The sequence below is a fragment of the Salmo salar genome, chromosome ssa19, assembly GCF_905237065.1.
Source record: "Salmo salar chromosome ssa19, Ssal_v3.1, whole genome shotgun sequence".
Classification (NCBI taxonomy): Eukaryota; Metazoa; Chordata; class Actinopteri; order Salmoniformes; family Salmonidae; genus Salmo; species Salmo salar.
Window position 1 is genome coordinate 74,850,222 of NC_059460.1, and position 16,454 is coordinate 74,866,675.

At 40.7% G+C, this 16,454-nt stretch overlaps 1 protein-coding gene across 13 annotated transcripts in view; it reads right to left on the reverse strand.

Moving 5' to 3' along the window:
- LOC106579584 (aspartyl/asparaginyl beta-hydroxylase) overlaps positions 1-16,454 on the reverse strand; it is a 59,264-nt gene that overhangs the window by 42,175 nt on the left and 635 nt on the right. The window lies entirely within an intron of this gene.

The following is a 16,454-nucleotide window of genomic DNA, read 5'->3' on the forward strand; positions in this document are numbered from 1 at the left end:
GAAAAAAAAAGAAAAACATTTTTTTTAAATCAGTTGCTCATCCCTGGTCTAGTGAGTGTGCGTATGGTCAGTCAGTGCAAGATTGGGTACCGTTATCTGCACTGACTAACTAATTGACCATTAATGGCTTGGAGGTAGAAGCGGTCTCTGAGCCTGTTGGCCTGAGAGCCGATGCTCTGGTACAGTTTTCTGGACGGTAGCAGAGGGAACAGTCTATGGCTTGAGTGGCTGGAGTCTGACAATTTTTATGACCTTCCTCTGACATTTCCAACCAACACCACAGTTCTCACTTCAATAGATAATAATACATCGATATTCAGAATTCCTGAAATCTCAGCGTCAGAAGAATATTATTAGTTTCTTCAGGAGCTCTAGAACAAAATATTTAGTTGGTCTAGACATGATATTCCTGAAGACACAAATATTCTCTGATTGCCCCTATTGTAATCTAGTTAATCTGTCCAACAAATATGGGTTGTTCCCCAGTGCTTGGAAGTCTGCTGCAGTGATACCCGTTTTAAAATCTGGTGACCCAACTAGAGGTCGACCGATTATGATTTATCAACACAGATACTCATTATTAGAGGACCAAAAAAAGCCATATATATATATATGACAATTACAACAATACTGAATGAACTTTTATTTTAACTTCCTATAAAATACATTAATAAAATCTATTTAGTCTCAAATAAATAATGACACATGTTCAATTTGGTTTAAATAATGAAAAAACAATGTTGGAGAAGAAAGTAAAAAGTGCAATCAATATGTGCTATGTAAAAAAGCTAACGTTTAAGTTCCTTGCTCAGAAATATGAACACATGAAAGCTGGTGGTTCCTTTTAACATGAGTCTTCAATATTCCCAGTTAAGAAGTTTTAGGTTGTAGTTATTATAGGACTATTTCTCTCTATACCATTTGTATTTCATATACCTTTGACTATTGGATGTTCTTATAGGCACTATAGTATTGCCAGCCTAATCTCGGGAGTTGATAGGCTTGAAGTCAAAAACAGCACTGTGCTTCAAGCATTGCTAAGAGCTGCTGGCAAACACAGGAAAGTTTGAATGAATGCTTACGAGCCTGGTGCTGCCTACCACCGCTCAGCCAGACTGCTCTATCAAATCATAGACTTTATTATATTATAATTAATACACAAATACAAGTGTTAGGTCATTAATATGGTCAAATCCAGAAACTATCATTTCGAAAACAAAACATTTATTCTTTCAGTGAAATACGGAACCGTTCTGTATTTTATTGAACGGGTGGCAACCCTAAGTCTAAATATCGCTGTAACATTGCACAACCTTAAATGTTATGTCATAATTATGTAAAATTTTGGCAAATTAATTACGGTCTTTGTTGGGAAGAAATCGTCTTCACACAGTTCGTAACGAGCCAGGCGGCCCAAACTGCTGCATATACCCTGACTCTGCTTGCACTGAACGCAAGAGAAGTGACACAATATCCCTAGTTAATATTGCCTGCTAACATGAATTTATTTTAACTAAATATGCAGGTTTAAAAAAATATATACTTGTGTATTGATTCTAAGAAAGGCATTGATGTTTATGGTTAGGTACATTGGTGTAACGATTGTGTTTTTTTTCGCGAGTGCGCCGTTGTTAAATCAGCACCGTTTGACGAAGATGAAGTAGGTTGTGATTCAATGATAAATTAACAGGCACCGCATTGATTATATGCAACGCAGGACAAGCTAGTTAAACTAGTAATATCATCAACCATGTGTAGTTAACTAGTGATTATGATAAGATTGTTTTTTTCTAAGAAGTTCAATGCTAGCTAGCACCTTGGCTCCTTGCTGCACTCGCGTAACAGGTGGTCAGCCTGCCACGCAGTCTCCTCGTGGATTGCAATGTAATCGGCGTCCAAAAATGCCGATTACCAAGTGTTATGAAAACTTGAAATCGGCCCTCATTAAAAAAAAAATTTTAAAAAAAAATCGGCCATGCCGATTAAATCAGTCGACCTCTAGACCCAACACTGGTGGAAAATTACAGCCCTATAAGCATTCTTCCAGTGCTATCAAAAGTAGCTGAAAGATTGGTGACTGATCACCTTATTCAGTGCAATGCTATACATCAAATGCAATTTGGATTCAGAACTAACTATTCTACCGAAACAGCCAATTGCTATTTTCTGGAGTGCATTAAATCTAAACTGGACATAGATGAAGTTGGCACAATCTTTTTGGATCTTAAAAAAGCCTTTGATACTGTGAATCATGAGGTCCTCCTATCCGAACTATCCTCCCTTAATGTGTCCACTGAAGTCATTAGTTGGATGTATTCATATCTGACAAACAGAAGTCAAAGGGTTCGTTTGGGGGACACTCTTTACTATAACATTGTGGTCCCACAAGGGTCAATATTAGGCCTCTTCTGTTTACAATCTATATAAATGATCTCCCACTGGCTTGCCCACAAGTTAACATTTAGATGTATGCAGACGATACAGTTCTGTATGTACACTCAAAAAATAGACAACTGGTTGTTAACAACTTAACTGAAGCTATGGTACATGTTTCTAAATGGATAACTAAGTCTTGCCTGCATTTAAATATCGACAAGAATGTATGTACTTCAAGGGCCTCCCGGGTGGCACAGTGGTCTAAGGCTGTGCCACCAGAGATTCTGGGTTCGAGCCCAGGCTCTGTCGCAGCCGGCCGCGACCGGGAGGTCCATGGGGCGACGCACAATTGGCCCAGCGTCGTCCGGATTAGGGAGGGTTTGGCTGGCAGGGATATCCTTGTCTCATCGCGCACTTGCGACTGCTGTGGCGGGCCAGGCGCAGTGCACGCTGACCAGGTCGCAAGGTGTACGGTGTTTTCTCCGACACATTGGTGCGGCTGGCTTCTGGGTTGGATGGGCATTGTGTCAAGAAGCGGTGCGGCTAGGTTGGGTTGTGTTTCGGAGTACGCATGGCTCTCGACCTTCTCCTCTCCCGAGTCCGTACGGGAGTTGCAGCGATGAGACAAGACTGTGACTACTACCAATTGGATATCACAAAATTGGGGAGAAAAAAAAAGGGGTAAAATAAATAAATAAAATGTATGTACTTCTCTAAGGAATCCATTGATTCTTCCCAACGAGCTGTTCTTGTTAATGGGGAGAATATGAAAGTTGTGTCTAACTTCAAGTATCTTGGTGTCATTTTGGACTCCAACTTGACATTTAAGAAACATGTGAAGGTGGTTAACACGGTTAAGTTTGGATTGTCCAGCTTTAGGTTTATAAAGACCTTTCCTTCCTCTGGAGGCCGCCAAACTATATATGCATGCTATGATCTTCTCACATTTGAGATATTGCCTCACATGCTGATCACAAGCAGGAGCTACTATTCTGAAACCAATTGAATCACTCTAATCACTTAAGTTTTTTATAACAAACCAAACAGTTACCACCATTGTCATATCATTTACAAACATCATTTATTTAGTCTGGATAGCTTTAAGCAGTATGTAGATGCAAGCCTTGTCTTTAAGATCCTGCATGGTCTTGCCCCTCCACCCCTATGCCGACATATCATGCTCAAGGAAAGCACCTCCAGGATAACAAGGGCAGTAACTAGAGGGGATTGCGTTGTTCCTTTTGGACACAGTAAAAAATAATAATAATAATAATAATAATAATAATAAATAAATAAATTAAAAAATAAAAATAGGCCAAATCAGCCTTCTCTATTAGATCAACAATAAACTCAAGCCCATGGACTTGAGAAGCTGCACTGAATATTGTACTTTTAAATTGAAAACATGGCTAAAATCTATCCAAACCTGTACACGAGTTATCCGTGCTACCTCATATGTAAGACAACAGTTGATGATAGTGTTGTTGTTGTTAGAGTGATATTTCTGGATGTAATGTATTTGTATTTTGTATTGTAGCTGTGTAATTGTCTTTAGCTGCCCTGGGACTACGGGTGCAAATTAGCTTTTGGCTAACCCCGGCAAATTTACATGGATGTTGCATTATTGATGTTGATTAATGTGCATTGTCCCCAATAAATAAAACAAACTGCCTGATATGGTAGTGCTGGATGGCACGGATCTCGGCCCCAGTGACGTACTTAGCTGTCCGCACCATCCTCTGGAACTCTTTTGGGGTCAAAGGCAGTACATTTCAAATTCCAAGCGGTGATGCAGCCAGTTAAGATTTTTTGAGGATCCGAGGGCCCATGCCAAATCTTTTCAGCCTCCTGAGGGGCAAGAGGTGCTGCTGTGCCCTCTTCATGACAGTGTTGGTGTGTGTTGACCATGTTAAGTCCTTAGTGATGTGGACGCCAAGGAACATGAAGCTCTGGCCCGCTCGATAGCGGCATGCTCTGCCCTCATTCCGCTATAGTCCAATATTAGTATCTAACGGATATGGCAATTTTCTGGATATGATGAGAGTATTTTTTGTAATTACTTGTAAAAAATAATAATAATAGTGTGCCACGCATCTTTCAATTAGTCATGTGCGAGGTTCTACATGGTCTAAATTGGTCAACTGGCTCGTTTGTCTGTCTGTAAAGAGAAGGGGCGTTGTTCAAATCAAATTTTATTGGTCACATACGTGTTTAGCAGATGTTATTGCGGGTGTAGCGAAATGCTTGTGCTTCTAGTTCCGACAGCGCAGCAATATCTAACAAGTAATATCTAACAATTTCACAACAACTAACTAATACACACACAAATCTAAGTAAAGGAATGGAATTAAGAACATAAATATAAGGACGAGAACCTGCTGCTCTGATTGGATAGAGTGAAGCTGCATTTCTCCGTCCAATAGCTTCATAATTTCACGCTCCTCCTAATCTGCAGTGAGAACGTGCAGGGAGGTATTTTGCTAATATATTTAGGCATATTAAAAACACATTTTCCAATCACGACTATTAGCTGATCTGATTATCAACTGTCAATTTACAGATACGACTACTAGTAGGGATGCACGATATATCGGTGAACATATCGTAAAATCAGCCGATATTAGCTAAAAATGCAAACATCGGTATCAGCCGATGTCTAGTTTAACGCCCGATGTGCAAAACCGATGTCAAAGCTGACGCGCATACCTATACAACGAAGGTGCATGACGTGCGCTATACGTGCAACACAGCATTCCTAAACTAGCCCACTATGTCTGCTGTGTGGATCGAGCAGTCAACAAGTCAAAATTCCAGCGAGACAACTCAAAGGTGAAACCTTCCGGACACACCTGAAACCCCACCCCTTTAAGGAATACCTGGGATAGGACAAAGTAATCCTTCTAACCCCCCCCTAAAAGATTTAGATGTACTATTGTAAAGTGGTTGTTCCACTGGATATCATAAGGTGAATGCACAAATTTGTAAGTCGCTCTGGATAAGAGCGTCTGCTAAATGACTTAACCTCCATGGGCTAGGTGGGACGCTTGCGTTCCACCTACTCAACAGCCAGTGTAATCCCGTGGCGCGATATTCAAATACCTCAAAAATGCAAAAACTTCAATTTTTCAAACATATGACTATTTTACACCATTTTAAAGACAAGACTCTCGTTAATCTAACCACACTGTCCGATTTCAAAAAGGCTTTACAACGAAAGCAAAACATTAGATTATGTCAGCAGAGTACCCAGCCAGAAATAATCAGACACCCATTTTTCAAGCTAGCATATAATGTCACATAAACCCAAACCACAGCTAAATGCAGCACTAACCTTTGATGATCTTCATCAAATGACAACCCTAGGACATTATGTTATACAATACATGCATGTTTTGTTCAATCAAGTTCATATTTATATCAAAAACCAGCTTTTTACATTAGCATGTGACTAGCATGTGACTAGCATTCCCACCGAACACTGCCGGTGAATTTTTCTAAATTACTCACGATAAACGTTCACAAAAAACATAAATTATTTTAAGAATTATAGATACAGAACTCCTCTATGCACTCGATATGTCCGATTTTAAAATAGCTTTTCGGTGAAAGCACATTTTGCAATATTCTAAGTAGATAGCCCGGCATCACAGGGCTAGCTATTTAGACACCCAGCAAGTTTAGCATTCACCGAAGTCAGATTTACTATAAGAAAAATGTTATTACCTTTGCTGTCTTCGTCAGAATGCACTCCCAGGACTTCTACTTCAATAACAAATGTTGGTTTGGTCCCAAATAATCCATTGTTATATCCAAATAGCGGCGTTTTGTTCGTGCGTTCAAGACACTATCCGAAAGGGTAAATAAGGGTTACGAGCACGGCGCATTTCGTGACAAAAAAAATCAAAATATTCCATTACCGTACTTCGAAGCATGTCAACCGCTGTTTAAAATAAATTTTTATGCCATTTTTCTCGTAAAAAAGCGATAATATTCCGACCGGGAAATCGTTTTTTATTACAAAGAGAGTGAAAGTAAAAGCATGCTGTCCCCTCATGCACGAGCCTCAGTCTAATGGCCCTCTGATAGAGCACTTGCCAAACGCGCTAATGTGTTTCAGCCTGGGGATGGAATTACATCGTTCAGCTTTTTCCCGCCTTCTGAGAGCCCATGGGAGCCGTAGGAAGTGTCACGTCATGCCAGAGATCCCCTGTATTTGTTAGAGATGATCAAGGAGGGCAAGAAATGGTCAGACAGACCATCTCCTGTAAGGAATCTTCTCAGGTTTTGGCCTGCCAAATGAGTTCTGTTATACTCACAGACACCATTCAAACAGTTTTAGAAACTTTAGGGTGTTTTCTATCCAAAGCCAATAATTATATGCATATTCTAGTTACTGGGCAGGAGTAGTAACCAGATTAAATCGGGTACGTTTTTTATCCGGCCGTGCAAATACTGCCCCCTAGCCCCAACAGGTTAAATGTAAATGTAAACCTAATAAAGCCAAGATAATGGAATTCATTGCCCTTGACAATCAACCGTTCTCTGTCGTGGGTGATGTTGGCTTTCGCCGACTGGTCGAGCCCCGGTTAACACCACCAAGTGCGCTATTTTTCCGATGTTGCCCTACCGGAGTTACACAGTAATAGCGTCACTGCTATTAGCTTCACGACATACATACTTTGGAACGCTGTTTGAGCCTTTGCGTGTCAAAAAAAGGATACAGTGACACTGTCAAAGCTGTACAGAAAAGTCTGCAAACACATACCATGAACGATGTGTTTACAATACAGCGTTGGTAATAACGCATTATTTGTTCGACCGCAACTTCTGGGGTAGCTAGCTTTAGCTTGGTACCTAGCTAGCACCAATACAACCAGGCTGAAAACGATGACCAGTAAAAACTGCAGTCATTTTCATTATTCTTAGCAGTGATTTAGGAATCCTTGTAAGTAAGTATAAGCTAGGTAGCCACTTGTTGTTCACCTATTGAAATTGAACTTCAGTTCATGAAAATAAATGGCTAGCCAGCTACTTCACCCTGTTGCCCAAAGCTAACGTTATAAGCAGCCAGCTGGCTAGCGAGCTCGACTGGACTGTGTTGTGAAGCTAGCCACAATAAGGATTAGGCACAATACTGGAATTTGTGGTTTGCCTTCAAAATAAAATATGTCATTGACAGGGTTGCAAATGAATACAAATATTCAAATTATGCCATACTTTTATTTTGAAGGCCACCCGCAAAGTCCACTGTTATGGCTAATCCTTATTGTGGCTAGTTTCACATAGATGGGTCCGACCACCATTAATCAAATAAGAACCGTCTTATAAATTAGGGTTATTTTAGATTACAGCTATATAGTTAGCCAGCTAACTATATAGCTACTGAAACAGATTATGTTGTGATATTTGACGTGTATCTTTTTTGAAACGCAACGACCCAAACGGCGTTCCATAGAAATCCTGGTTGAGAATGAAACGACTGAACAACGAAACAGCAAGTCAGTGAAATAAATAGCTTTTTATTATGTTTTACTGGTAATGGGGACATACATAAATGCCAACAAAATTACTTTTTGGTCAGTGTGGTGTGTGTAACCTTTATTTAACTAGGCAAGTCAGTCAAGAATAAATTCTTATTTACAGTGACAGCCCGTACAATGCTGGGCCAATTGTGCGCCGCCCTATGGGACTCCCAATCACGGCCGGATGTGATAGCCTGGATTCGAACCAGGGACTGTAGTGACGCCTTTTCCACTGAGATGCAGTGACTCAACACACACACATAGATGCAGTGGTCTAACTATTTAACTGTACTAGAATGCTTAAAAGGTCGCAGTTTTTATTTTTTATATCGGTATCGGGGAGGAAAATATCGGATATTGGTATCGGCCAAAAATGTCTTATCGGTGCATCACTAATTACTAGTATGGTCATGTCAGCACACCACTACTAAGCACACACCCCTGAGGGGCCCCCGTGTTGAGGGTCAGTATGGCGGAAGTGTTGTTGCCTACCCTCACCACCTAGGGCCGGCCCGTCAGGAAGTCCACGATCCAGTTACAGAAGGAGGGGTTCAGTCCCAGGGTCCCTAGCTTGGTGATGAGCTTGGAGGGGACTATGGTGTTGAACGCTGAGCTGTAGTCTATGAACAGCATCCTCACTGAGCTATTTCCCCTCTTGTCCAGGTGGGAGAGGTCAGTGTGATTGCAATTGAGATTGTGTCATCTGTGAATCTGTTGGGGCGGAAGGCAAATTGTAGTGGGTCCATGGTTCTGGGATGATGGTGTGTGTCATGACTAGCCTTTCAAAGCACTACATAATAACAGATGTGAGTGCTACAGGGCGATAGACATTTAGGCAGGTTACCTTCGAACCTCTCTTGGGAACAGGATCAGCTTGAAACATGTTGGGATTATAGACTGGGACAAGAGATTGAAAAATGGTCTGAAAACTCCAATAACGTAGAGATGTTTTCAGTGAGACCCTGGGAATGTTCCACCTCTAACAGTTAAATAAATATATATTTTTAAATACAGTAGAGAGGTAGTGTCACGTCATACTTTGTGACATTGGCTATTCACGAGGAAACTAGATAGCAGAGAGTTGATATTGAATAACACTATCACCTCTCGTTTTGGATGTGTAAAGAAACAATGTGATAATCAACTAGAAAATAAATGGTCAATAGATAAGGTCTTGATGGATCCTCAAGAGGTTAACTCAATTAAGAAGTTTATGAAACATTGAAGTAGACCAAGACTACATTGTATTGCCATTTCTGGGAGTGATCATATTCACACCAAAATAGGCCCATCTCAAACTGGACAGATCAATTAGGCTTACCATATCAGAAACGTGCCTTAGACAGCTTTGGCAAAACTGATCACATGGAGGGCACTGTACAGAAGCACAAGCTCCACAGGAACAGGTGAAACCAATGAGAGAGGCACTGCAATAGCTCATTAGGACCCGCTAGATTTACAAATCACAATTCCTCCATAGAAGAAAAATAAGAAGTTCTGGTGCCAGGGAAACAGATGTGGCCACAACATGAACAGGTACTGTAGTCATAGTGCTGTAAATAGAACTATACAACCATAAATAGAGTGATGGTGACAATATGACCTGATGGAGAGGTGGGGAGAGCTAGAGCGAGGAAGATCATGAGTGTGAACAGGTGTTGTTATTCAACTACTAAAGGCTCCAAAGAAACAAGGTTGAAACACACACACAGCTACCCTACTCTAACTGTATAAGTTCAAGAGTATTGCTGTAGACAAGGTCACATTCTTCAGATGCAAACAGAACAACAAAAATACTCTGGCCTAAGTCACAAATAACATATCCTGTTTCTGACAGTATCCAAGCCATGACAAGTCACTATGTTCTATATATAGTCCTTTTAAATATTTAGCACACACACACACACACACACACACACACACACACACAACCAGTCAAAAGTTGACATACCTACTCATTCCAGGTTATTTATTTGTATTATTTTCTATATTGTAGAATAATAGTGAAGACATCAAAACTATGAACTAACACATTTGGAATCATGTAGTAACAGAAAAAAGTGTTAAACAAATATAAAATATATTTTATATACTTCTTCAAAGTAGCCACCCTTTGCCTTGACGACAGCTTTGCACACTTTTGGCATTCTCTCAACATGCTTCATAAGGTAGTCACCTGGAATGCATTTAAATTAACACGTGTGCCTTATTAAAAGTGAATGGGGAATTTCTTTCCTTCTTAATGCATTTCAGCCAATCAGTTGTGTTGTGACAAGGTAGGGGTGGTATACAGAAGATGGTCTTTTACCAAATAAGGCTAAGTCCATATTATGGCAAGAACAGCTCAAATAAGCAAAGAGAAACGACAGTCCATCATTACTTTAAGACATGAAGGTCAGTCAATCTGGAAAACTTCAAGAACTTTGAAAGTGCAGTCGCAAATCCCATCAAGCACTATGATGAAACTGGCTCTCATGAGGACCGCCACAGGAAAGGAAGACCCAGAGTTACCTCTGGTGCAGAGGATAAGTTCATTAGAGTTACCAGCCTCAGATTGGAGCCCAAATAAATGCTTCAGAGTTTAAGTAACAGACACATCTCAACATCAACTGTTCAGAGAAGATTGCGTGAATCAGGCCTTCATGGTCGAATTGCTGCAAACAAACCACTACTAAAGGACACCAATAATAAGAAGAGACTTGCTTGGGTCAAGAAACATAAGCAATGGACATTAGATCGGTGGAAATCTGTCCTTTGGTCTGATGAGTCCAATTTGATATTTTTGGTTCAAACTGCCGTGTCTTTGTGAGACGCAGAGCAGGTGAACGGATGATCTCCGCATGTGTGGTTCCCACCGTGAAGCATGGAGGTGTATTGGTGTGGGGTGCTTTGCTGGTGACACTGTCTGTGATTTATTTAGAATTCAAGGCACACTTAACCAGCATTGCTACCACAGCATTCTGCAGCGATACACCATCCCATTTGATTTGCGCTTAGTGGGACTATCATTTGATTTTCAACAGGACAATGACCCAAAACACACCTCCAGGCTGAGTAAGGGCTACTTGACCAAGAAGGAGAGTGATGGAGTGCTGCATCAGATGACCTGATTAGAATCTCATATATATTTTGATTTCTTTATCACTTTTGTTACTACATGATTCCAAGTGTTATTTCAAAGTTGATGTCTTCACTATTAATCTACAATGTAGAAAATAGTAAAATAAAGAAAAACCCTGGAATGAGTAGGTGTGTCCTTGGACCGGCACTATTATTATTATAAATATATATAAAAAAGACAGTAGAGGCTGCTGAGGAGCGGATGGCTCATAATAATGGCTGGAACGGTCTGAATGGAACAGAAACCATGTATTTGATAACACTTCACTTATTCGGCTCCAGCCATTACCACGAGCCTGTCCTCCCCAATTAAGATGCCACCAACCTCCTGTGATGACTTCATCAGTATAAAAGCAAGGTAGTTTGTGCTGTTAAATAGCTACAAAGCTACCTATTTAGGTTGCTGGCGAAGGTTGCTCTGTCGACTACCTTTTGTAATAGCCCTACGTTACTGCAGACACTGCTCTGTTAACCAGAATAACAGTCCCTCATCCTAGTCAATTCGATATTTTAAACTGGGTGGTTCGAGCCCTGAATGCTGATTGGCTGAAAGCTGTGGTATATCAGACCATATACCACGGGTATGACAAAACATTTATTTTCACATTGGTAACCAGTTTATAATAGCAATAAGTCACCTCGGGAGTTTGTGGTTTAAAACCTGTTAGGGCTAGGGGGCAGTATTGACACGGCTGGATAAAAAACATACCCGATTTAATCTGGTTACCACTCCTACCCAGTAACTAGAATATGCATATACTTATTACATATGGATAGAAAACACCCTAAATTTTCTAAAACTGTTTGAATGGTGTCTGTGAGTATAACAGAACTCAAATGGCAGGTCAAAACCTGAGAGATTCCTTTACAGGAAGTGGCCTGTCTGACCATTTGTTGAACTTCTTTTCCATCTCTATCATTTACTAAGGATCTCTGCTCTAACGTGACACTTCCCACGTCGTCCATAGGCGCTCAGAGCCCGGGAAAAAACAGAATGTCGTCATTCCAGCCCCAGGCTGAAACACATTATCGCCTTTCTCAAGTGGCCGATCAAGGGACTCTGGGCTTAGGCGCATGACCCGACCGCCCCCCGCCTTTGGGATTTTTTCCTCTGTTTGCCGAAAAGGAGATTCCCTGTCGGAATATTATCGCTTTTCTACGAGAAAAATGGCGTAAAAATTGATTTTAAACAGCGGTTGACATGCTTCGAAGTACGGTAATGGAATATTTAGAATTTTATTGTCACGAATTGCGCCATGCGCGCGACACTTCTTTACTATTTCGGATAGTGTCTGGAACGCACGAACAAAACGCCGCTATTCGGATATAACGATGGATTATTTTGGACCAAACCAACATTTGTTATTGAAGTAGCAGTCCTGGGTGTGCATTCTGACGAAGACAACAAAAGGTAATGAAACTTTTATAATAGTAAATATGATTATGGTGAGTGCTAAACTTGCCGGGTGTCTAAATAGCGAGCCCGTGATGCCTGGGCTATGTACTTAGAATATTGCAAAATGTGCTTTCACCAAAAAGCTATTTTAAAATCGGACATATCGAGTGCATAGAGGAGGTCTGTATCTATAATTCTTAAAATAATTGTTATGCTTTTTGTGAACGTTTATCGTGAGTAATTTAGTAAAATGTTAGCGAATTCCCCGGAAGTTTGCGGGGGTATGCTAGTTCTGAACGTCACATGCTAATGTAAAAAGCTGTTTTTTTTATATAAATATGAACTTGATTGAACAAAACATGCATGTATTGTATAACATAATGTCCTAGGGTTGTCATCTGATGAAGATCATCAAAAGGTGAGTGCTGCAATTAGCTGTCTTCTGGGTTTTGGTGACATTATATGCTGGCTTGAAAAATGGGTGTCTGATTATTTCTGGCTTGGTACTCTGCTGACAATCTAATGTTTTGCTTTCGTTGTAAAGCCTTTTTGAAATCGGACAGTGTGGTTAGATTAACGAGAGTCTTGTCTTTAAATAGCTGTAAAATAGTCATATGTTTGAGAAATTGAAGTAATAGGATTTTTAATGTTTTGAAAATCGCGCCACTGGCTGCAAGTGGCTGTTACGTAGGTGGGACGAATTCGTCCCGCCTAGCCTAGAGAGGATATGGCCAATATATCCAGGCACTCCGCGTTGGGCTGTATCCAGGCATTCTGCGTTGCATCGCGCGTAAGAACCGCCATGGTATATTGGCCATATACCACACCTCCTCGAACCTTATTGCTTAATGGCACCACACTGTCAGTTACCATTCAACACTTCTGAATGAAGCAGTTAAGCAGAACCATTAGCCTACCATTTAGAAATCCCCTTGACCCTACCTAGGATTTCTTCAGCCAATATGGCTTCTTCACAGATGGGCTCCTCCATCACAGGTTCCTCCATCAGAGCAGATGAAGTGGGATCCATGATGAGAACTTTCACAGTTTCTAACGAATCCCCACTGCCTGAATGAGGCGTAGAGTGACCACTTGGACAGCTGGAACTCGATACTGGCCAAACTAGCCCAGGGGACTATTGTTTTAGAGCCGTCAAACAAATATGGGAAGGACATGCCGTGTGTGTGACACTACTCTGCCATAGGAAGATAGGACACAAGAGGGACTGCGCAGAACAAGGTACGCACAAAGACATTGCAGCAGAGTTGGCACTTGTCCAAACACAGACAACGTTGCCTGTCAGTTGGTCTTTAGAAAGGACCTGGTGCAGAGGTTGAAATTCTCTTGAATTTGAGCACATTGCACTATAGCATTTAGAAACAGTTGTACAGTAAAAAAAAAAATGTGTGTGAAGGAACGGCTCATGACAAGGCTGACACACCCATTCTGGTGCTATACCGGCACTACCATCTTCTCACTAGATTGGTGGAGTAGTGTTTTATTGGCTTACAAACTTCCAAGCATTTAACCTAGTCTAAATATGTTGATACCATACCTTAACGGAAGACAACGTGCAATACATGGCACTCTCTCGACTGCTTCCAACAACGGGGCACGCAATATGCTAGTTGCCATGATACAGAAGCCATCAATGCAATTTGAAACGTCACAATCATCATTACACAAGCAGTGTACAAAACATATTGAGTTGCACCACGTTTTGCCCTCAGAACAGCCTCAATTTGTCGGGGCATGGACTCTACAAGGTGTCGAAAGCATTCCAACGGGATTAGTTATTTTATTAGGATCCCAATTAGCTGTTGCGAAAACAGCAGCTACTCTTCCTGAGGTCCACACAAAACATGAAATAATACAGAACATTAATATACAAAAACAGCTCAAGGACAGAACTACATCAATTAAAAAAAGGCCCACGTAGTCTATATATTAATACACACAAACTATCTAGGTCAAATAGGGAAGAGGTGTTCTGCCATGTGGTGTTGCTTTATCTGGGGATTTTTTAAACCAGGTTTGCTGTTTATTTGAGCAATATGATAAGGAACAGAGTTTGTTCTGGATTTGGGGACTGAAAAGACCCCTGGTGGCATGTCTGGTGGGGTAAGTGTGTGTGTCAGAGCTGTGTGTAAGTTGACTGTAAATAATTTGGGATTTTCAACATATTAATGGTTCTTATAAAAATAAGTGATGCAGTCAGTCTCTCCTCAACTCTTAGTCAAGAGAGACTGGCATGCATAGTATTTATATCAGCCCTCTGATTACAATGAAGAGCAAAATGTGCTGCTCTGTTCTGGGCCAGCTGCAGCTTAACTAAGTCTTTGTTTGCACATGACTGGACAATAATCAAGATAAGACAAAACTAGACCCTGCAGGACTTGATTTTTGGAGTGCGGTGTCAAAAAAGCAGAACATCTCTTTATTACAGACAGACCTCTCCTCATCTTTACAACCACTGAATCTACATGTTTTGACCATGACAGTTTACAATCTAAGGTAACACCAAGTAATTTAGTCTCCTCAACTTGTTCAACAGCCACACCATTCATTACCAGATTCAGCTGAGGTCTAGAACTTAGGGAATGACTTGCACCAAATACAATGCTCTTAGTTTTAGAGATGTTCAGGACCAGTTTTATTACTGGCCACCCATTCCAAAACAGACTAACTCTTTGTTAAGGGTTTCAGTGACATCATTAGCTGTTGTTGTAGAGGCGTATATGGGATTCTGTCCCATGTTGACTCCAATGATGCCCACAGTTGTCAAGATGTCCTTTGGGTGGTGGACCATTCTTGATAGACGCGGGAAACTGTTGAGTGTGGAAAAACCCAGCAGCATTGCAGCTCTTGACACACGAGCCTGGCACCTACTACCATACCAAAGGCACTTCAATATTTTGTCTTGCCCATTCACCCTCTGAATGGCACATGTACACAATGCATGTCTCAAAGCTTTAAAAAAAATCCTTCTTTAACCTGTCTCCTCCACTTCATCTACACTGATTGAAGTGGATTTAACAAGTGACATCAATAAGGGATCCTAGCTTTCACCTGGTTAGTCCATGTCATGGAAAGAGTTCCTGACATTTGGTACACTCAGTGTATTTCAGCCATCATGACAGAAGACTATAATGACTTCCTCTAAGGCCATTGGCTAATCTTCATGTGTTTATAAAAATATAAAGGTTATCGGCTAATCATAATTTGTGTTAACCAAATAATCATCATCATCATCCTCTTTTTCAATAGGCGAGTGCATCAGAGTAGTAGGTCCATAAATGGCAGCCAAAGAGTTCGGCAACAATCTGTCTAACAAAGGATGTTACAGGGCATGGACCATGAAGAACTGTCAGACATACGCACGCCTGCAACATTTGTCTGTGGTTGATGTTGCCTTGGCAGTTGTGACACCCTACTGTAGATTCAGTGTCTCTTTCCCAATACCAGCACAAACAACCCATTGAGGTCACAGCACTGCAAACAGGGCCAAGCATTAGTAGGATATGCCTTCCAATTAGATATTACAATCACAGTGCATGTTGACTTTTTATAATAGCATCCCATGCACTGCAACAGACAACTTCCCATGTCTTTGTACTTCTGATTGAAACCCACTTATAGTGGGAAATACTTGCTATAAACTAAGCCAGTTTGTGCAATGAAAACACAATTAAAATCCATGCATTGACAGTTCCTTGTTATAAGTAACTATTATCCACCAGTCACAACACAGGACACTTTTCACTAGTTTAGACTCAGTCCTCAATTAAGACACTCTTATTCTAAGATAATTTAAGAGTAGGTTATTAGTGTGAAAAATGTTATGCAACCTTTTAAATGACACAAAATCCATGAAACAGTTAGACGGGTTTTTTTTTTTTACCAGATATGCGTGCCCAGGGATGGTCTGGATGAATGACATGGTGTGCACTGGGAATATGGAATAATTTGATGACCATTCCCCACAGGCCAACATAGCATCATTCACATTCATCATCATTTGAGAAGAGAGAAACACGAAG